This window comes from Periplaneta americana, chromosome 8 (genome assembly GCF_040183065.1).
Source record: "Periplaneta americana isolate PAMFEO1 chromosome 8, P.americana_PAMFEO1_priV1, whole genome shotgun sequence".
Classification (NCBI taxonomy): domain Eukaryota; kingdom Metazoa; phylum Arthropoda; class Insecta; order Blattodea; family Blattidae; genus Periplaneta; species Periplaneta americana.
The window spans coordinates 165,604,467-165,627,677 of NC_091124.1; positions in this window are offsets into that span (position 1 = coordinate 165,604,467).

Sequence of the window (23,211 nt, forward strand, 5' to 3'; positions counted from 1 at the left end):
ATACCTTAGGCGAGATGAGTTGTCTCATGTATAAGAGACTAGCCAATTTGGCAATCAGCAATCTGCAATCAGTCTCTATATACTTTGTATGGGTGCCGAAACAGCTGAAGAAGTTACCTCACATAAATATCTGGTAAAAAGATTCCGGAGCTTAGCTGTGCTATGCTGCAGGCTTTTAAATGTAAAACTACGTCTAGGTCTGCATAGAAACTGAAAGCCAAGAGTATTGCAGATTATACATTTTCTTGTTTTCTTATTCTTAGTTACAGTTTCTACAGATATAGGTGAATGAATTCTTGAACCATGAGGAATGACCATGGATGGGCAACTCGTGCTCACAAAGTGCTAAAAAAAAACCTTGAAAGAGAGAAAGACAGACGGAGCCAGCCGCAGCAGTTACAAGTTGTTTGTACAGGGACATCATTTTATTTTTACTTCAATTTTTATTGTACCTGAGTTTTTGAATGTACTTTACTCCCACCCCTTCTACTAAGGAAGTTCCAACTCCACACAGAACCAAGACCGCAGATAGTAAGCAGTACTGAGTTACTCAGTATAGTACGTTCCAGAAATATGTTCGCGTTTTCCAGTGACGAAAGAGCTTTCAATATTGAATCATATTTTCGCACAGGTACTGTCCGTTTGCCTACGTCGCATCCCGATTTCCCCCATCTGCTTCTGCTCGCCCCTCTGTAATAGCTGGGCTGTCTTAGCTCTTTTCTGAAAACATTAATTTCTCTTAGGAATTGGATGTTTACGTAATATTATACAGCTGTTTAATTTAACTTAAATAAAAGGGCCTCGTTAAGTAATTAACTGTCACGTGATTTCCTCCCTTTCTACAATCCTGCGGCATAACCACTTGGACGGACAGTAGATAGCATGTCTGAGTAATTTTATATTTTCGGGTCGGGCAGAAGTGAAGATTGAATTCACAGTACGTAGAGTAGGTACAGAATTATTTCAACATGAGTTACTAGTACGAAGGACGAAACTGGCAATTGGAGTTACCGGTAGATGCAATAGTCTATAGTCCGATAATATGCACAAAAGAACTGAAGCCTGTATCGAAATGAACGGCCACCATTTTCAAAATTGTGTTTAAATATTCATATTATGATTATTTTTCAATTTAACTTCTTTCTCTATATTGTACGCTAATGTGCTGTAGACAGTATAATATACACCGCATAATGAATACGTTCGCATGGATAACTCACTTCGTGAGTAAAAACACTTATTCTTAATACAGTACTGTACTTTGATTAAAGAAAAACCTAATGAAAATTATCAAACTCAAAATCGCGATATTTCCTAGTTTACGTAAATGGATGAACTACTTTTCTTCCTTCCTATACCTAGTAGAGTGATTTGTGTTTTACGCCAGTATCATCGAACTCCAGTCTTGGAGGGGGGAGCAAGCGGTGTTTCCGGTTCTCTAAAGGTATAGACAAGTTAATATTAAAAATGTTAGTAAAAATAAAATGATGTCCCTGTAGTTTCGCTGCAAAGCACTTCACTGCCGCGGTGCGCTCTGGCGGCTCATCCTGGTGATCGTGATATCTACTCCATGATTTGAATTTTAGAATGACGCTGGTAAAATAATTATAGTAATTTTAAACAGACTGTACCTAAACACACATAAAAAAAATTATATTATTTGATGCGGAAACATTATTTACTGAAAATCTGAGAGCAAATGGGCACCAAATTTTGAGGTCAAAATACGTAGTTTGGTACCCCAATTTACTCTTAAATTCTTTGTAAATATTTTTTTTCGCACTTTGTACTCTGTTAATTCGTATTTTAATAGCAGTATTAATGTCACCTCAACTGCTGGGAGTCATAATGAGCGGGGAGAAACATTCATTTTTATATGGACCAAGACTATATAATTCAGTATTGAAAAATAATCCAGACCTAAGCAATTTACATATTCTTAAGTTTAAAAATAAAGTGAAAATGTTTGTATGACATTTGAAAATTTTTATTATAATTTTTTTAAGTGTTACTAGCATTATATGGTACTAATTTTTATTGTATTTATCTGATGCATGTACCCTATAAGATAAAACATTGTAATAAACAAAGCTCGGAACTTGGGGACTTGTGTCGTGTGCATGAGTAAGGTTACAAGTACAACGTACACAAAGCTCACGCTGCAAGTGCTCAGGGACAGTCGTGTGTACTAAGAAAGTGGCCACAACTAATGACAGGAAGACGGACGAAGAAACTGTTATGTCGAAGCCAATGACATTCAGAGAATTCAAGGTAAACGGTCTGTTTGAGGAATTAGAAAATACGTGTTATTTCGAATGGGTATTATAGAAGTTTGAAAATACATTTTGTTTTAAATTTAAGATACAGAATTTCGTGAAGAATTCGGAGAGTTTATATTTTTTTCGAATGGAGAGTTTATATTTTGTAAGTTGTGCCACACACAAACTAGAGGCTGGAAACTAAATTCATTGAAAGGCATTACAGTCCCTCAAATTATAGAAAAATCTGTTCATAGCCATGGATCGAAACGTAGAGGGGCTTGCCCTAGTAGTGACACACTAATTGAAAACTATTTTCGAGAAAAATTTAGGATATATTTATCTTTATCAGATACGAGATCAGCTAGCAACTGCTGAAAATCGAACAGAAAACAGTAACAGTGAAAAAATTCAGTATTTTAAGTCTACTACCGAAAAATCTTCGAATGTAGGTAGTCATACACTGTAATAAAATGTACACAGCAGAACAGTAAATTTGATATATTTCTCATGTTTATTTTTATTATATATATGCTATGAAATTACGTGTTTCAACCTACCATAATATTATCAATATGTTGTCGCAGCAGGCCTGATAGTACCTCCGTGCTGGAAGCGGGAGTATGTTGACATTGAAGTCCGGTCGCTTAGTCACGTGCAAAGACACAAGTCCCCAAGTTCCGAGCTTTGGTAATAAATATAAATAGATCATTTTCTTAATTAATAACAGTGTATATCTCCAATAAATCATTTTCTTAGCATCGCCACAGATACACTTGATTGTACTTGTCACTATATCTTGTCACTAGAAAGTTATTGAAATTTATATTTTCCCCGCCATTCATAAACTATTTTGATATGATACCTCTTGCACAAAAGTAGAGATCTATAACTGAAACTCGATTAATATATTTCAGTATTATTTGTATTTATCCTGGTAATAATGAACAGTTTGACTCGTAGACATTTTGTTTTTTCAGCATTAACTTCCCATGATTTTACGAGAAGATTAGAAGAGAACGGCAGTTACGTAGACTTTCAGCTCCCCACTACTAACATTAATGCACAACACAATGTCAATACGGCGGTTGTTGTCGTCTGCGATACAACGAACTTTTCTGTTGATTTTCGAGTTTGGCATTTTTTCCGGTTATTATATGCTTATTTAAGTTGTGTTAACTCTCGCTAGTGGTTTTATATTTTATTTTATCCGTCTTAGTATTTATTTTATTATTGTAAATATTTTTGTTTTATCACTATTATTATTATTATTATTATTACTATTATTTATATCATCAGCATTATTATTTGAACCCTGTAAAATTTATGTAGACTACTGGACTGTACACGAGCACGAGCATATGCTCATTTCGGGTATCTATTCATATGTATTCAATTCAAATGTAAATTGTATATAAATTTGAAATTTGAAATTTATATACAACCTTTTTCGTTATTTTGTTTCGATATCAACCACGAATCGTTGGCTTAAGACAGAGACATTGAAACAAACGTCATCTCATTCATGATATAAACCGACTAGCAAAATTAATAAAAATATTATTCTGATAATTGTTCATATTATAATTCTTGACGTGTATATAATAATAGTTATTGGTAATAATAGGGCAATTTCTACATAAAAGATTAGGAAGATTACTGCAATTAAGAAAAATCGTAGTGAGAATGGGAATCGGGCTCTTGATTTAGGGTCGAAACCGCATTCAAAGGGTGATCTTCTTTCTCGGTCTTCAATTTGTTTTTTTGATAGCATTGTTGCTATTACTATAATAATTGTTGATAATATTATGATTATTATAATAGAATATCTTGTTAATATAATTATTTATCTTGCTTAAGAGTATTATTTAATGACGCCATATCAACTATTATGTTATTTAGCGTCAATGAAATTGGCAATACTAAGATAGTATTAATATATTCTTGTAATTGAATATTGTGTATTACATTACTCTTTAATATCATCACCAGGGAACGGATTTATATGGACTAAAAATATATGAAATATGTAAATATATATGTAGTTATTTTTACCAAAATATGGAATTAAATATGGATTTTTACCAAAATATGGAATTAAATATGGACTTAAAATTATAAAAAAAATGACTATGTACGTTAAATATTGGTACATTTTAATCAAACTAAACAAAAAATATAATGGACGTACCTTATCTTCCAATGTAGTTTCAACAAAACACAATTTTTATTGTCTGTTACCATAACAATAGGTTACAAACATTTCTTTCAAGTGCTGAAAAGTGAATCTTCTTCTATTGTCTCTGAGGATAGATTTATACTGACTAAAAGAGCGTTCGACGTCACAAGAAGTAACTGGTACATAATTCAATTTCACAATGTCTGCTGGGGATAAGTCCAAGTTAATCTTCACTGTTGATTCACCACTCATCACAGCAACAACCTTTTGTAGTTCTTCATATCCAGGGTTTTTTGAAAGTACAGTGTCCACCTTAGCTCTTACTGCATCTGCAACTTTACCTCTACCACGATTCAGTTGTTCCACAGTACTATTTATAATTTCAAAACTTTCAGATAGTGAAAGGTGCCTATTTTGGAGACTTTTGAGCGTTTTTATGATGCATGAAAATGTATGCTGAATGTGAGCTAAGTCATTCTTCACACTTATGTCACAGGTAACTGTTTTCGCAGTATCAATTGAGACTGCATCTTCAGAGTCCAATGCAAGGAGAACATTGTTAATAGAGTCTATATGTTCGGCATAATATTCAACTGCTTCTAGCCATGTACCCCATCTAGTTAAAATTGGCTTTGGTGGCAATGGAATTTCAGGGTACATTTCTTTCAACACGTTAACTCTACTGGGAGCTTTGAGAAATACTTTTTTTCACTGATGAAATCAACAAATCTACTTTAGGGAAATTGTCTCTGACCACTTCTGCCACACGATGAAATGCATGCGCCACACAAGTAAAATGAGTCAATTTAGGATATACAACAGATAATGCTTGTCCAGCTTTGACCATATAAGGGGCAGCATCGCTAATAAAGAATAACACATTATCGTACATAATACCCTTTGGCCACAGGATACCCATAGCTTCGTTGAACAGTTTAACTATAGTTTTGTTATTGCACTTTTCTAGAACATCACAATGTAAAAGAATTCGTTCAGAATATTGTTCACTTAACAAACCGATAACTACATTACCAACAAGTCTACCTTCTTTGTCGGGAGTCTCATAAATGGAAACCCAAATTGAACTATCTTTAATTTCATCTCTTATCTTCTGTATTGTCTCATCGTAGATGGATGGAGCATACGTCTTCCTAAGTGTTGACTCATCCGGGATTGTATGTTGAGTATATTTTTCAAGGAATTCCCTGAAGACCTTATTCTTTAGTTTGTAGAGAGGAATATCAGCAGAGATGAGAGAACGGCACAGGTCGATGTTAAACTCAGATCTTACATTCGATGTTGTTGGTTGTGTTAAAAACAATTGTCTCTGCTTGGAATTTAGTTGTTTGTTGGCCTGATGTTTACTAGTTGTAATGTGTTGTTGCACCAGGAACTTTTGTGTAGATGATACTGCACACTGACACAAATTACAAAATAATATTTTATTGTCAGTTGATAAACCATCTTCTTTAAATTCTGAAATGTAACTTGTTAGTTTTGATTTTAAATTGACTGAATGACGTACTTTTGGCATATTTACCGTCTTTATAGTATGATTTACAAAACTGAACCTATGTGTACTCTGACTGGCATTTAACTGTTGAGCTGCACAACTGAAGTCTGTTAAAAATTTTAAATTAAATTAATACAGTTTTGTAACTTACTTTCCCATTGTTGATAGGACTGCTAATTTTCAAATAACTCTGATGTTAAAGGGATTACTGAACATGTGTTTAAATCTCTATTGTTGAAATGTATTTTTAAAAGTTAATGGAATTTTGTTTTGTTTTATTGTTAAACCTAATATAATATGGACTGTTTTATATGAAATATGGAAAATATATGGAAATTAACGAAAATATGTACTAAACTCTAAAATATGGAAAAATATGGAAAATAAAAGTAGGATTTTTCAACCCTACACATTGTGAAACATAAAGATAATGCAAAATATAAATTATATTAGCTTTATAAGTAAATATGTATTTACATATAAATCCTTTCCCTGATCATCACATTTACAGTATACTGTTATTTTCGGAGAAAAATTCGTTTCGACATTGGTGATGGAACCCAGCGTGGCGTGCTGAGTGCTCTTTACCACCTGATTGTGAGCTATGCCGGAACCTATCTACAGCTCCGACTCGAACTTCCCCTCTTCTAATACCTTCTATGGCCTACTTCTGTATTTAGACAGTATGTCATATTCACAGGACCACATCTTTAAATGACTTTTGTGGCCATTTCAACAACATTTTTATAATACTGTTAACACATATGTATTATATTGTTATAATTGAATATTGTGTATTACATACTAAGCAGAGAGGAACTAGGTTCGATCCCCAGTGCCGGAACGAATTTTTCTCCAAAAATAATAGTACCTAGATAATATTAAATTTGGCGAGATAACACTGAAGATTCGCCTCGCAAATATAGGCTTGATTCAGGGATTTTGGCCCCTACAAAAAGTAAGTAGATAGACTAAGAGCGAGTTACTCATCACCACTGACGGGCTGGGTCACACAGGTCAGGCCGCGCAGTCATAATACCTAACATTTCCTTCCTATCATGTCGCGGTACACTCCGTCTTAAAACACAATATTCTTCAGCACCTCTCGTTACTAACCACTACGTCTGTTGACTAAACAATGTCATGATGACTTATATTTCTTAACATGAGTGTCCCTCAGCTACGAGCATACAGTAGATATTATTTTCGTTCTTCCTCTTCCCTCTTCCGCTCCTATGAACATTCGTGATTAAATTTAGTTCTTATGACGCAACACAAAGCTCGCTCACTAGCCAAACAAGCAAGGACAGGGGCCAATAACGTTGAATCAAGCTGTACTTGACATTCGTCTTATAGTTGGGGAAAACCTTGGAAAAAACCAACCACGTAATCAACTCAAGCGGGAATCGAACCGACGTCCAAATGCAGCTTCGAATTGGTGGGCAAACGCGTTACCGCCTGATCTACGAAGGTAGTAATCGCTAATTGGTCAACGATACAATGAAAACATGTTAGCTTGTATATAGCACAGTGCACCTGCACACTGCAGGGTTAGGACATTCAGTTTTTTATTAATGTGGTGAAGTATCGAAGTACCATTGGTAATATAGTTGTTTCCTCAGTAGGTTCTTTTATACTGTCAATTTCTTGAGCAAGTACTTCAAAGATCTGTCTACAACTAATAAACTTCTCGAATTGTCAAATAAATCGCGGACTGACGTTCTCCAATAATTGGTGGTACACTTACAGTAAACTAAGTTCTCTAGATGTCGCTGTCGAATAGCTCTTAATCAGGTCCTCTCATTCCATTCCACTAATGTCCGCCATCTTTGCGCCATCGGTTGCTGGTATCAAGCAGAACGTTCTCCGAAAGTTATCGAAATATCTGTTTTGGAAACTTATTTTATGAAATATGTAAATTTAAACACAAATTTCTCCCACAATCCAACCACAGCGCAATGCAAATAAACCTAAGCAGCATGCGAAGACCTGATTATCGACGGACCTTGACAGCAAACATGAATGAAGCGCTAGCAATGTCCACTACCGAAAATTTTAAGGCCAAGTTACCCAGTGTTCTAAAGAAAAAATCTCAGTCAATCCGTAATTTGTGGCAATGGGAATATTTAGATGGGCCACAACAGACAGAAGAGTTGTGACGATGTAGTTATCTCTTATATTCTATATTTTCATTGTCCACCAGTTACTTCTTGGTAGGATGAAGTAATTTTTTCTAGATACATATATTAAAAGTACCAAGAGGAAAGAGGAATTTGGGAAGACCAAGAAAGCGCTGGCTTGAGACCTTAACAGATCCTGTAGGATCTAATACGTGAGGGATATGATGATGATATATTTAAAGACCTGTACCCTTGATACAGTTAGGTGAATGTTGGATGAGATATCAACTAAATAGGAACTTCTGGTGCCACTTTCAAATGCCACAGTGCCTTGAAGAATTCAAGATTTGGCTGAGAATATTAAAGAAGAGCTGCCTCGACAGCTCAGATCTCCACAGTTAGCCATAATGGACGAGTCAACTCATTAGGACTTGAAACCAGGCAGCAACAGTAATGTAACGATCGCATGTCACAGAATTCACTGTGCACATGACAAAATCCAAATAGCAAGGAGAAGCTTTTCCAGTCCCGAAAATCTATTGTGTAGCTTTATGAACAGTTTAAGGAGATATAAATTTACAATACAAGACAAAAAATAAACACACACGGTTTCTTCATAATTCTCCAATCATTCATAAAGTGCATAAAACAACAAGAAATTATTACACCAAATTACCTTCTAAAGAAAAGTTCAGATATATTACCACTTGTACTGGCAAGAGTCGTCCTCAATGGTGTAACGTCTTCGGTAGTCGAACGGTTACTACACTAACATTGGATCATAGGTTCCCTGGTTCAAAACCTTTCGCGTGCGATTGAATTTAATGGGGGAAAAAAATGATAATCATGGCTTCCCCGGGAAGGAATTATATCTCAAAGGTCCACGCAGCAGATTTATGGGAAGTAAGAAAACCCTGACCCTGGTAGAGGACTCCAGACAAAATTTGTGGGCCATTTCATTCTCGCGTTGAATTTTACTTCGACTCGGCAGATGAAAGAATCGTTAAATGCAATGCTACTACTACAGGGACATCATTTTATTTTTACTTGCATTTTTATTGTACCTGCATTTTTGAATGTACTTCACTCTCACCCCTTCACTAATGTCCTTGCTCCCGTCAGACACACAAACTTACGGCCGCTGTTGCATTCGAAGTATTCAAGCAGTGAAGTAAACACTGCAGAGTATAGTGTGTTTCATAAATATGATTGCGTTTTCTATAGAAGAAAGAACCTATATTAATAATATCGTACTAAAAATTATATTCAAGAAACGATCAATTCAATTTCCGAGAATATGTTTCAAAATGTTTTTAATAATATGCGTATTGAATTGAAGCCTGCATTGTAATGAACGGCAACCATTTTCAGCAACTTGTTTAAAAATTCAGATTAGCTTATTTTGAATTGAGGTGGCTAGAAGCAAAGGAATGCTAGTGACATTTGTAATAACATGAGTTAAGTGCATCCAGTGTAAGCTAAAGTATCTAAAATTTTAGTGGCAAAGGGATATTTTAATTGCATCACACATTAAAATTTAAATAAAAATTTCACCGATTTTACGGAAGCTTAAATATTTAAACCCCATTTTCTCAAAAGTAACTTAAGTGCACTTACAGCCCTTTACTTATGATCCCCTCAACTTAAATGCACTCTCTATATTTTATGTTAACACCAATAATTAATATGCTAAATAAAGTAGATATTACATAACGAACATAGCCGCCTGAAAAGTTGAGTTTTTGAAAAAAAAAATGTTACTACTCCACTGTATTTTGATAAATTCCGTAAAAGTGATGATCAAACTGAAAATCGTAATATCATATTTCCCTACAACATAAATGGATACACTACTTTTCTCTCCTCCTATACCTAGTAAAATGATTTGTTTACATATTGCACTAGTAACATCAAACTCCTGTAATGGAAGGGGGCAACAGTGTTTCCGAGTATAGCCAGGTTAATGTTAAAAATGTTGGTAAAAATAAAGTGATGTCCCTGTACTATCACTGACAAGGAAGGTAGCAATCTATAGTCCGGATCAGCTTACTTAGTACCCTAAGAGTGAAACCTATCCCTTTTCCCTCTACTACTGCATATAATATGCTACTGGATTGTAGTGATTTTCTAGTTATCAGTTTGAATTTTCTTTTACCAACTTTGTTTCGAATTTCGGGTATTGACAAATGAAGAGTCCACTGCAAGAATTATGGATGTCACTTTCTTGTCTAAAATGAATCAAGACTGTCAACGCATAGCTTAAGATATATAGAATGTACATAGAGAGTTATATGGCATTAACACTGATAGTCATTGTCCAGTAATGATCGGAATATCACAGTTAAGCTTTGAGCGCTTAGCATTTCAATCTTTCAATTGCTTCTCCTGGAAATTTGTATTCTAAATGACATCCATCATTCTTGCAGTGGACTCTTCAAATACTACAATTGCCAGTTATTTTCTAACTGTTGTGTTGGCAGGAATAATTTCCGTTTATAGTAGGACCACAGTCTAGATATACTAGACTGTGGTCCTACTATAAACGGAAATTATTGCTCACGAAGCTCAATACGTAGTAAATATGTATCCATAGATAGTTTCTAACCACTAGGATCGCTACTATCGCCTCATTACAGACAATGCGAAATAGTACCGGCACAGTTTATTGTTCCTAGCACCCTCACAACTCAAGATTCGTGACTGTATATACTAGACTGTGGTAGGACACTGATGAAATGAAAGCAACTAGGCATGTGAAATTTGAACGTAATTAATAATTAATTAGTAATATCGGTATTAATATTAATATCAATACGTAATTCAGTTGTGTTGCGTTGTGATTCCAATTCAATATTATATACAGGTAAATGTAATTAAGGTATAACTTACAAACTTATTTGGTATGAAATATGCACGTGGCTTGGTCAGAAGTATATTTCACATTTTTTCATGTTTAGATTTGTATTAAAATGCCCAAAAGAGAAAATAGCATAGGAGCGACTTCTTCAAGATAGAAAGCGCTTGCCATTGAAAGTACTTACAGTTCAGAAGGTTATAGCGAATATGTAGGTAGGCCTCTAATGTACTGATGATAGAAGGTTATGAAAAAGTAATTATGCGCACAGAGATGACAATAACGAGAATTGCAACATTATTAGGAGTAAGTATTTCAAGTAGACTATACATTTCAAAGTGTGTTCTGTTCTCAGAGTTCATACTAATCATTTCACGTGATCAAACAAAATACATTTTTAGGTTAGGTCTCATGAACCGTAAACTGTTTAGTCACAGCAATGAATTTCATGTTTTCAGAAGAAATACATTTTAATATTAGATCGTACTAATCTACTAATGACCAACATAATATGCGAGAGGTCCAGGAGGGAAAATACTACTTCACAAATCATTTAACCTTTATAAAGCACCTTCCAATATAAAAGCGAGATGTGATAATTAAATAAGCAAGTAATACATTTAAATTGTTAATACTATATTATTATTATTATTATTATTATTATTATTATTATTATTATTATTATTATTATTAAGAGATAGGTTTGGAAGTAAATCCCGAAGAGACAAAGTATATGATTATGTCTCGTGACGAGAATATTGTACGAAATGGAAATATAAAAATTTGAAATTTATCTTTTGAAGAGGTGGAAAAATTCAAATACCTGGGAGCAACTGTAACAAATATAAATTATACTCGGGAGGAAATTAAACACACAATAAATATGGGAAAAGCCTGTTATTATTCGGTTGAGAACCTTTTATCTTCAAGTCTGCTAACAAAAAATCTGAAAGTTAGAATTTATAAAACAGTTATATTACCGGTTGTTCTGTATGGTTGTGAAACTTGGACTCTCACTTTGAGAGAGGAACATAGGTTAAGGGTGTTTGAGAATAAGGTGCTTAGGAAAATATTTGGAGCTAAGAGGGATGAAGTTACAGGAGAATGGAGAAAGTTACACAACACAGAACTGCACGCATTGTATTCTTCACCTGACATAATTAGGAACATTAAATCCAGACGTCTGAGATGGGCAGGGCACGTAGCACGTATGGGCGAATCCAGAAATGCATATAGAGTGTTAATTGGGAGGCCGGAGGGAAAAAAACCTTGGGAGGCCGAGACGTAGATGGGAAGATAATATTAAAATGGATTTGAGGGAGGTGGGATATGATGGTAGATACTGGATTAATCTTGCTCAGGATAGGGACCAATGGCGGGCTTATGTGAAGGCGGCAATGAACCTCCGGCTCCTTAAAAGCCAGTAAGTAAGTAATGTGTGTTGAAATAAATTGTAGTAGCTCCTCTAGTTTCAAATTATAAATTCTGAAAATGCTCTTGTATGAGATTAAATCCTCATCCTCAAGCTCTATTAGAAATCTCAAGGAGGTCCCCTATTTAGTTTCTTCTTGTATTTCGTCTCCAATAAATAACAATATATGCTCACAAAGTTCGCTCCCTCCTAGCCCTAACGATCGCACAGTCGCCGTGCACCCAAAGAGAACATATCTGACACCCAGAGTTGGGAATTTACATGTAAGAAATTAATTCATACACGACACGTAAATACGTGTAACAATGCATAACTTATTTTATATCATAAATGTAAAAAATTTAACAAGCTCAAAACTTGCTGTAATATATTACATAAACGAAGTGTTCAATTGGTACTCAAGTCCTGGTAATTCATTCGAGCTCTTCATACAGTAAGTCTTCATTTCTTCTATCCTTTGAAATGATAAGCCGACAACACATTTGTTTCCACTTGTTGCTTGGCTATTCGTCACGTCGATACAGACCTGTCTTCAAAGACTGCCGACGGTTTTCATCATGTGCATTTTGTCACTATTTTTCCCACTGTTCACACAGGCATCTTTTGTATTCGTATTTATTGTCGAACATGATTTTCGAATACGGATGAACCAATGGGAACAGTAGACAAGCTCACAGATTGTATCCTACAAGTACCCACGTAGGAGACATCCGACCCATACCATCTTTCCACGACTGTTCCAAAGGTTAAGGGAAGGAGGGCACGTAGTGCCAAATTACAATTCCATTTCCACACAACTATTTTTGCTTATAACTTCCGACTCAGTCATTTCCGGACCAGGGTTCCTTATCTCAAATTGATACATGTGCCCTTCCCCATCATCCCTGAAAGTTTGTAACATTAGCCCAGAAAGATCCTGTATTATCATTATCATTATTATTATTATTATTATTATTATTATTATTATTATTATTATTATTATAAGTTACTGGTTGAGGTTTTTTTCCAAGGTTTTCCCGAGGTTAGCGCAGGCCATACGCTCTGCAACGGGTTTTTAATTATCTTTACAGTTATGAAGCTAACATCAGAATGAACTACGTAGCAACTGAGATTCCGCCGAAGGACGGGTATGAAGACGTCAACTCATTATTAGCGCGCAATGAAAACAAGGAGTGACCTCCCATTGTAGCGTATGCGCATTGGAACTATCACGTTTAACGTGTCAACCTGTAGAAGTAGGGATATTACTTTTAAAGTTCGAACTTCATGCATAGGCCTGTGACATTAGCAGCTCGAGTGTCGCGCTATGGAATAATGTATGTATGTATGTATGTATGTATGTATATATGTATGTATGTATGTATGTATGCATGTATTAACACTACAATTGGGTATACTCCCGGTGGCAGTGATATGTAATATACAATAATACCATTAAAGTTATATAATAATTACAGCAATAAAAGAAAAACAAAAACAAATAAAATAAAATAAACCTAAAATTTATTTCTAACTATAAATAAATAGATGCAATAAACCTAGGACGAAAGTAGAAATATTGTACTCCAATAGTGTTGGAATATAGGCCTACTTTGTAAGCTCTGAATTCGCTTCGCTAAATTTCGAAATTGTGACGACTTTCTCTTGTGATAATATTCCAAGGAAATAGTAAGCGTTGTTATTTCCGGAGTCGATGGCTCTTCAGGTATGACACGATGAGATAATAATTACTTATATAAAAAGATGGAGTATCGACACCAATCCGTTATATGAAGAAAGAAAGCAGTGTTCGCAACATTTTGTCAGAATACTTGATCACATTGTCAAACAAAACCTTTTATTTTCGGATACAGTGGGCAAACGCATTTTTCTTTCCAAGCGGTCATCCATTTTAAAACATAAACCAAGATGACAGCAGAGACGCCAGTCTCAAGTGTGTTTACCGATATCTGCGAACCAATATCTAACACAAATATATTAAACTGAATTGCAGACTGCTATCATCTTTTTCCAACCGACGAGTATGTTATTACAGAAGACCGTGGTAGCGAAGACTTCATCGCCTGAAATTGAGTCTAAATATCGTCGTTCAGATCGCATTTCATGCTACATTGTCAACGTCTTCTTCCACGTAAAAAATATAACATGCCGGTACATATAAACTACATACGGAAATAAAAATAACAATTACTGAATATATCCAGAAGAATTCGTTAATGGACATGAGGCATTTCAAATTTTAACTTTCGTCTTTAATTTTAAAAGTTTTATAATTTTAATTTAAGTCCCTTTATATACATTATTTTCATTACAAAAACAACAGACCAATAACAATGGTAGACCACAACGATCCTGAATTCTAAAAACAGAAATGTCTGAAGCTTGTACAGTAAATGATATATAAATTTTGAAAAAAAGAATGATATCAAATTTCTATTAGAACTGAACATTCTGAATCCTGCCCATAAAACATTAATCAGATAAAGTACACTACATATTAATACAATAAATATGCGATTACATACACCATGTCCGGACTAGAGGGATCAAGAAATAAAAGAAAAACCTGACAACCATGAGCGTAATTAACTGAAAATTTGTCTTAATGTTATATAAAACTCTCCAAGTTTTACATCCAGTTCAGTATATCTCCATGTGAGCACCTCTTATTGCTCTATAAATGTCCAAACGGTATTCCAATACCCTCCTAGTGTTTTGCAACATTTGTTACGCGGTCAATTGCTAACCTGATGCGTTGTCTCAATTGTAACAAATTTTGGATTGGATGTTATTAATACACGAAGTTCTTCATGAAACTCCAGGCGAAGAAATCCAACGGAATCAAATCAGGAGATCTTGGTGGCCATGCTTTGGGTCCACTTCTTCCAATCCAACGAGGAAAATTTCTATAAATAAAACTGATAACATCATGGTGATAATGTGGTGGAGCACCCATCGTCTTGTTGAAATGTTGCTCCAAGAGGGATTTGGGACACAGCGAAATTTTCTAGCATATCAAGGTAACTCTATTCAGTCAACGTTTTCTCCAAGAAGAATGGACCAATAATTGCATTGTGCATTAACACCATCCAAACATTAACTTTTTCCGTGTCTCTTTGGTGTTTCACTACAGCATGAGAGTTCTCGGACTCCCATATGCGGCAGTTATGGCGTTTAATTTAAGAGTAGAGATGAATGTAGCTTCATCAGTGAATACCACTTCCTCAAGATATGAAGGGTTTTCATCAATGCGTTGCAGAATTTCAGTCGAAAAAGTTTGTCAATCTGGCTGAATGCGGTGAAGAAGCTGTAACTTGTAAGCACGTAGTTTGAGTCGTTTATGAAGAACATCATGAACAGTTGATTTGGGAATCTGTAACTGATAACTAGTCTGTCTAATGGACTTCCTTGAGCTCCGGTTGAATGCAGTTCGTATACGATCGACAGTTTCTTCGGTTATTTTTTTTTTCTTTGGATGTTTGTCTGTTTGTGGAATCAATTCTATCCCACTGCAAAATTGATTTCGACTTAGGTGAATCCACGATGAATTCTAGACGAAATCGGCATCTAACTCTGGTAATAGATTTAAATTAAGCAAACCAAAGTACGCACTTCACTTTTTTCTGTGGTGTCCACATTTTACGTTCAATTAGAATGACGACGACGCCACTATCAAGAAAAACAAACACATATACAAAATAATGATTTCAAGAGTAGGGCTGTGTTGTGTGTTACAAAAAATAAACATAGCCATTGCTGTAACTTTTAACTTAAAATGTTAATACCTGCAATGCAATCCTGACTCTACGGCCCGGTGTTGAGCTATACTCTGTACTCAACTAATTGAATCCAGTGAGTCGGTGACAAACGCTGGGCTCTAATCATAAACATTGCTAAACTGAATAGATCGCTTTCCTATGGAAGTGAAAAAGTCGCAAGCAGAGTACATAAGTCCTTATCGGAAGCGAAAAATACAAGATAAGAATTAAAGTGAAAAGAGTGAACCAAAGAGAATCAAAAGGAACGTGTGTGAGAGTGCAGACAACGTAAAAGAAACGACAAACAGTTTTACAACATGTTGAATCGGTAAATAATGGTGCATCAACATCAACCATAAATGTGCACACTATAAATGAGCCGTTCAGAGCAGAAGTGGTGTAAGTCAAAATTGGGTAATGAGGGTTAAAGTAAACATTCTGTGAAATACAACGCAAAGTAGCAATTAATACTCAATTTATTTAAACTATTAGTAGTCAGTGGATAGCACGAAGGACATATTAATTGCAATTTTGAGCTGTATTTTACAGAAATTTTACTTTAAACCTCATTACTCAATTCTGTCTTACACCACTTCTGCTCTTAACGGCTCAAATAATGTGATCAATGCTAAAGAAAGTTAGTGTCATAAAGAACTTTTCAATTAGGTACTTTAGTAAACATTTTATTTACAGTAAGTTGGTTACATTTGTAATGTGTGTGACATACTGTGGTATGAACAAAACTTAAAACATGTTAACTCAATCACATACCAACAATAAGGAAGTTTCGTGCAATCCAAGGTTTTTATATATTCTCTTTCACTTTTATACCAGTTGTTTACAGACTCTACGGTTATCTAGCGTCGAAAGAACTGGTAAGAGGGAGATGAGCCCGAGTATTCGTCAAACTATTATCTGATATTTGCCTTACAGTTGAGGAAAATCCTCAAAAATACCCAACTAAGTAACCAAGCGGAATTCGAAACCACAATAGAGCACGAGCTCCATTCGCTAACTCTAGATCACACCAGTGGCCTATAATCAGATTATCATAAGAGCAAATTAGTGAAATTACATTTCGTAGAGTATAAATGAGATACGGTTCTTAGGAAAATATTTGGGGCAAGAGGGATGAAGTTACAGGAGAATGGAGAAAGTGACACAACACAGAACTGCACGCATTGTATTCTTCTCCTTACATAATTAGGAACATTAAATCCAGACGTTTGAGATGGGCAGGGCATGTAGCACGTATGGGCGAATCCAGAAATGCATGTAGAGTGTTAGTTGGGAGGCCGGAGGGAAAAAGACCTTTAGGGAGGCCGAGACATAGATGGGAAGATAATATTAAAATGGATTTGAGGGAGGTGGGATATGATGGTAGAGACTGGATTAATCTTGCTCAGGATAGGGACCAATGGCGGGCTTATGTGAGAGCGGCAATGAACCTCCGGGTCCCTTAAAAGCCAGTAAGTAAGTAAGTAAGTGTATAAATGAGAAAAGACAGTGTGGTTTGGAGAGTTGAGTATGGATAAAATAAAATAAGTAAACTTGAGGAAAACAGAAGAGTCACGAATTCAGCGCCAGAGTTCGAACTCAATTTCATGTAAAGATAAGGGACAGACCACACTAACATGGAACTACCGGAGGGACTACTTCGCAGTTTAGATTTCATTCCCTGCCTGTCTCCAGATAATACAAAATGATTGTTATAAAACCGACCCAAATTCTTGCTTACAATTCACAAATGAATGAAGGCAAAATAGTAGGCCTAATACACTTAGGGGACTTAATTTGGTCCATGTGGAACACGTACACGTGCAAAAGTAACCGCCGTTCTCCGCGAGGCACATTTCGACGCAAAACTTCATGTTTTCTTTTACATCACACTGTCGAAGTTTCTGATTTCCCTACAGATGTCCTGCTGTTTCAGGTTGTAGGGTCTGTTATGGAAAATCATATTTTTAAGACAGTCCCACAAGAAGAAATCAAATCGGGCGAACGTGGTGGACATAGACCAGCAGAGATAATTTGTTTATTAAAATAACTGGATATTGTTTTATTGACTTTTCGGATGTATGCAGGTCTCCCCATCTTGCTGAAAATATTTCTGTGTTTGTTCCATGCCATCAAGTTGATCCACAAAACTCTGTGAATATCTCCTTTCACTAATGTCAGCCGTATCGCGGAAACAATTGGCCCGATAATTACATCAGATATGACGTACCCTACTACCACTATTTCCTGAGATAATCGACATAAACACTTCTCACGTGAATTTTCTAAACACGCTCTTCAATTGAGTACAATATCTTTTCTGTCTTTCATTTTTTGATTGTTGACGCAGCTTCTTCAATGGAACACATCATCTTTAGTACCTTCGATTTTTCCACTGTTGTCGGACTAATATTTTCATCTGTTGGTGACATTGGGTGCACTTTATTTTAAAAGTGGTTTGAAACATAGATAAGTTGGTTTCCATTTTGTAACCAACTTATCGGTCACGATTCTATAAGAATCACTCTGTATACAGCGTGAACTGTAAGTAATGTCATTAATTTAAAGGGGTTATTCTTTGAGATATTTCAAACAAAAAGTTTAATACAATTATTGAATCGGTTATTTCGAAAACGTAGCATATGGCATTTGTACGCATGTTACTTTTTTCAACCAGAGTGCTCTTTACTTTTTCCTATAACATATTATTGTTAAAAATCATAAAGTCACATATTTCATCTATAGAAATGAATAAGAAACAGACTTTTAGTTTGATTAATGTAATAAATGCTACTGAAGTAGTTTTCGCAGAACTGTAGACTATATGTTACATTTTCGAAGTAACCGATTCAATCGAAGGGTTGAGAATTATAAGGATATTATCATTTTATCGAAATTGAGATAAGCGTGTTTTCTTGTGTAATAATGTACCTAGAAAATGATCCGCTCTTTTGTTTTTCAGTTAGAGCACTTCTAAGTATTTACGTAGGGAGAATATCATGCATACGTATAAAAACTTGAATAAGGTCCTAAGTTTAAAAGACCTTGTTTTTCTAGTTGTGTAAAATGTAGAAATAACAATTTGTATCCTTATAATTCTCAACCCTGCAAATTTTGCTCGTTTCTGCTTGCTTTTTAAGAAGAATTATTATTTATATATTATTTTAATGTACCGAAGTACATATGATATTTCCATGCAGATATTCTGCGTCATCATACGATGAAAGAGTAATAGAACGGAGAAAAACTCTCTCCGGCGCCGGGATTTGAACCCGGGTTTTCAGCTCTACGTGCTGATGCTTTATCCACTAAGCCACACCGCATACCCACCCCGGCGTCGGACAGAATCGTCTCAGATTAAGTTCCAACTCTTGGGTTCCCTCTAGTGGCCGCCCTCTGCACTACGTCATAGATGTCTATGAAAGTAGGACCGAAGTCCACACATGTGCTGAGGTGCACTCGTTATGAGTGACTAGTTGGCCGGGATCCGACGGAATAAGCGCCGTCTTAAATCACGAAGTGATTTACGCATATCATATATATATTATTTTAATGTACCGAAGTACATATGATATTTCCATGCAGATATTCTGCGTCATCATTCGATGAAATCGAAAGAATTATTATTGTATGAAACATTTCATACAATATTTTTGGAAAGCCATTCATAGAATTCCCAATATGTTTAGTCAATTGTATATTAGAGTAATATATGAATAATGCGATTGCCACCGGCGTAGCTCAGTCAGCTAAGGCGCTTGCCTTAGATCCAGAGTTGTGCTCGGGCGCAGGTTCGATCCTCGCTTGGGCTAATTACCTGGTTGGGTTTTTCCCCAACCGTAAGATGAATGTCAGGTAATCTATGGCGAATACTCGACCTTACCTCGCCAAATACCATCTCGTTATCACCACTCCTATCGACGCTCAGTAACCTAGTAGTTGATACAGAGTCTTTAAATAACCTAGTAAAAAATATAACAAATAATATATGATTGAAAGAATTTTATTTCAGTTTTATCCTTTAAATGTGCAGAAATTTGATCCGAACAAATGTAATATTTTACAATTCATTTTCAGAACGACAAGTTACATTTGTTCGGATCAAATTAACTAAAATCCTTTCAATAATTTATTATCATAATACCCTGATCTCTTAATTAATATTTGAGGAGAAAAATTCGCTCCGGTGCCGGGGATCGAACCCGGGCCCTTGGTTCTACGTACCAAGCGCTCTGACCACTAAGCTACGCCGAATTCAATCCACAGCACCGGATCGAACCTTCCTCCTTCAGTGTTTCCCTTTTGTGGCTTTACTTCAAGTTAGGTATATATGTTGACGTATATGTCTAGTGTCAACTGCCATTATACTAGGAGCGCACTCAGTTGAGTGACTTATTTGGCCGGGATTCCGCAGTTATAATGCACTGCTAGCTATGAGAATATTATGGATTTATTAATTTTCCCTACAGAATAATCTCTGTAATGTTGACAATTAATATTTGAGGAGAAAAATTCGCTCCGGCGCCGTGGATTGAATTCGGCGTAGCTCAGTGGTCAGAGCGCTTGGTACGGGATTCCGCAGTTATAATGCACTGCTAGCTATGAGAATATTATGGATTTATTAATCTGTCCTACAGAATAATCTCTGTAATGTCGACAATTAATATTTGAGGAGAAAAATTCGCTGCGGCGCCGTGGATTGAATTCGGGTAGCTCAGTGGTCAGAGCGCTTGGTACGTAGAACCAAGGACCCGGGTTCGATCCCCGGCGCCGGAGCGAATTTTTCTCCTCAAATATTAATTGTCAACATTACAGAGATTATTCTGTAGGAAAAATTAATAAATCCATAATACTGCTCTTAAATTGACTGAGTACATTGGGAATTAAATTAATGGCTTTCCCAAAACACGGTATGAAATGTTTCATATAAAACGTTTTTTGTCTCGAAAAGGAAGCAAAAACGAGTAAAACTGTATTCAACTTTTTTGTTTGAAATATCTCATCTCTCTGAAATTAATGACATTACTTACGGTTCGCCCTGTATATGCTCAGTATAATTTTGCCAAGTTCCCATTTCAATTGGGTGCAGATGGCACAACGTGTTACTCGCAGTTTGACACGGATCGCAAGACCAAACTACGCAGACACCAGTTGAATGTGTCGCGACGCACTTACGGTAGACGACGCCTTTGATCTCTTCTTCTGAGAATGAGAGAAGGATAGAAATACAAAATGGCAAGGGGGGGAAAAAAGGATAAATCTGCTTTCCGTAACAAACTGAATTAACGCGTAAATACGGCAACGAGAGGAGATGCAGAAGGAGTTGTCAAGGAAATCGCATTATTCTAGAGACGCGGACGGGGCGTGTTCACAAATCTCATTAACTTCATTAATACCCGCGCTCAGAGCCCCGGGGTTGTGCAATCGTTAAGTGCAATCGTGGAAACAAAATTACAACAATGACACTAGGACATTCGTCTTCATCTACCCCCCTGCGGAGAACTGGGAAGCAACAGAACTTGGAAATTAGCTACGTTCTCGATGTTTGCTAGCGAAACGAACTCAATAGCTACTGGAATCACTAGAAATAACGTACGAAGTGTGACAAACTACACTGCTCAAAACAATTAGAGGAACACAATGATTTACTTAAATATTTTTTCATTGAATAAAGATACAGACATGAAATTAATAAGTATATTATTTATGGTTATTTATGGCCACATTTATCTCCATGTCAATAAAAACAAACGAATAATGTCAACAAACAACTTTTGAAAACATTCCACTATATAAGAAATTGAATCTTGTCCTTACTCATCAAACTTAAACACCCATTATAAAGTTCTAGTACCGTATATGGCGTCCACAACATTCGATGACAGCATGGCACCTTTGTGGCATGCTCCCTATGAGTTTCTGTATTTCCTCTTGAGGGATATTCTCCCATTCCTCCTTTAGAGTATCTCCAAGTTGCTGCAGGGTTTGTGGAGCTTGATGTCGGTTCCTGACTTTCCTATCTAGAAGATCTCACAAGTGTTCAATACAGTTGAGATCTGGGCTGATTGCTGGCCACTCTATTACCTCAATTTCATTCTCCCTTAGGAAATCCCTGGTGACAGCCGTAGAATGTGCCTTGGCATTATCCTGAACAAACAGAAATCCTGGGCCTACTCCAATGGCAGCAGGAACTAGATGCTCTTCTAGAACGTCCTCGATATACCGGATAGCATTTAGTCTCTGGGGAACAATTACGAGGTCCGTACGATTGTTGTACATAATTCCGGCCCACACCATTATGGAACCTCCACCGAATCTATCAAATTCCCTGATGTTCCTATCTAGAAGCCGTCTCCACACCCTTAAACGACCATCACAACGTGTAAGACGATACCTGGATTCGTCCGAGAAAAGCACAGACTGTCACTGGTTCAGGTTCCAATCAGCATGGTTTTCAGCAAACGTAAGTTTTGCTGCCTTATGCTCATTTGTCAAACGCTGTTTTTTACCAGGCCTTTTTGGACGAATATTTTCTTTCCTTAATCTGTTCCTCACCGTTTGGTCTGAAACCCGAATTCCGGAAGCCATACAGAGGTCATTCTGCAGGTATCTTGCAGTTTTGTACGTTGTCGAAGAGCAGATAGGACAATGTACCTGTTGTCCTGGGGGGCTTGTTTAACATTTACGGCACTGGCCAGGTCTTCTACAATGCTGACCTGTCTCTCTGTGCCTGTTGCGTAACCTGAACACCACGGAAGGAGAAACCTCAAGCTCTCTAGCCACTTGTATCAGTGATTGACCTTGTCGTAAAAGAAATAGATTATGATACACTTCAAACGCATGGAAATGCTTCATTTTGTCAGAGATTTTAATAAACAAGACAATAATCAACATTCGTCACTATAGCAACGTCAGAAAGCTTACCAATTAGAAGTTGTCAGTGCCTTCATAATCAAAGATTTCTTCATATTTGTTATTTCAGGTAATAACTCTGTATTTAGGCTATGGATCTTTAAAATTTGTATCCATAGATCAAATTAATGTTCCAATTTACATATTGTCCAGTTTTCAGCATCACAGCTTCAAAAATCATCAACTTA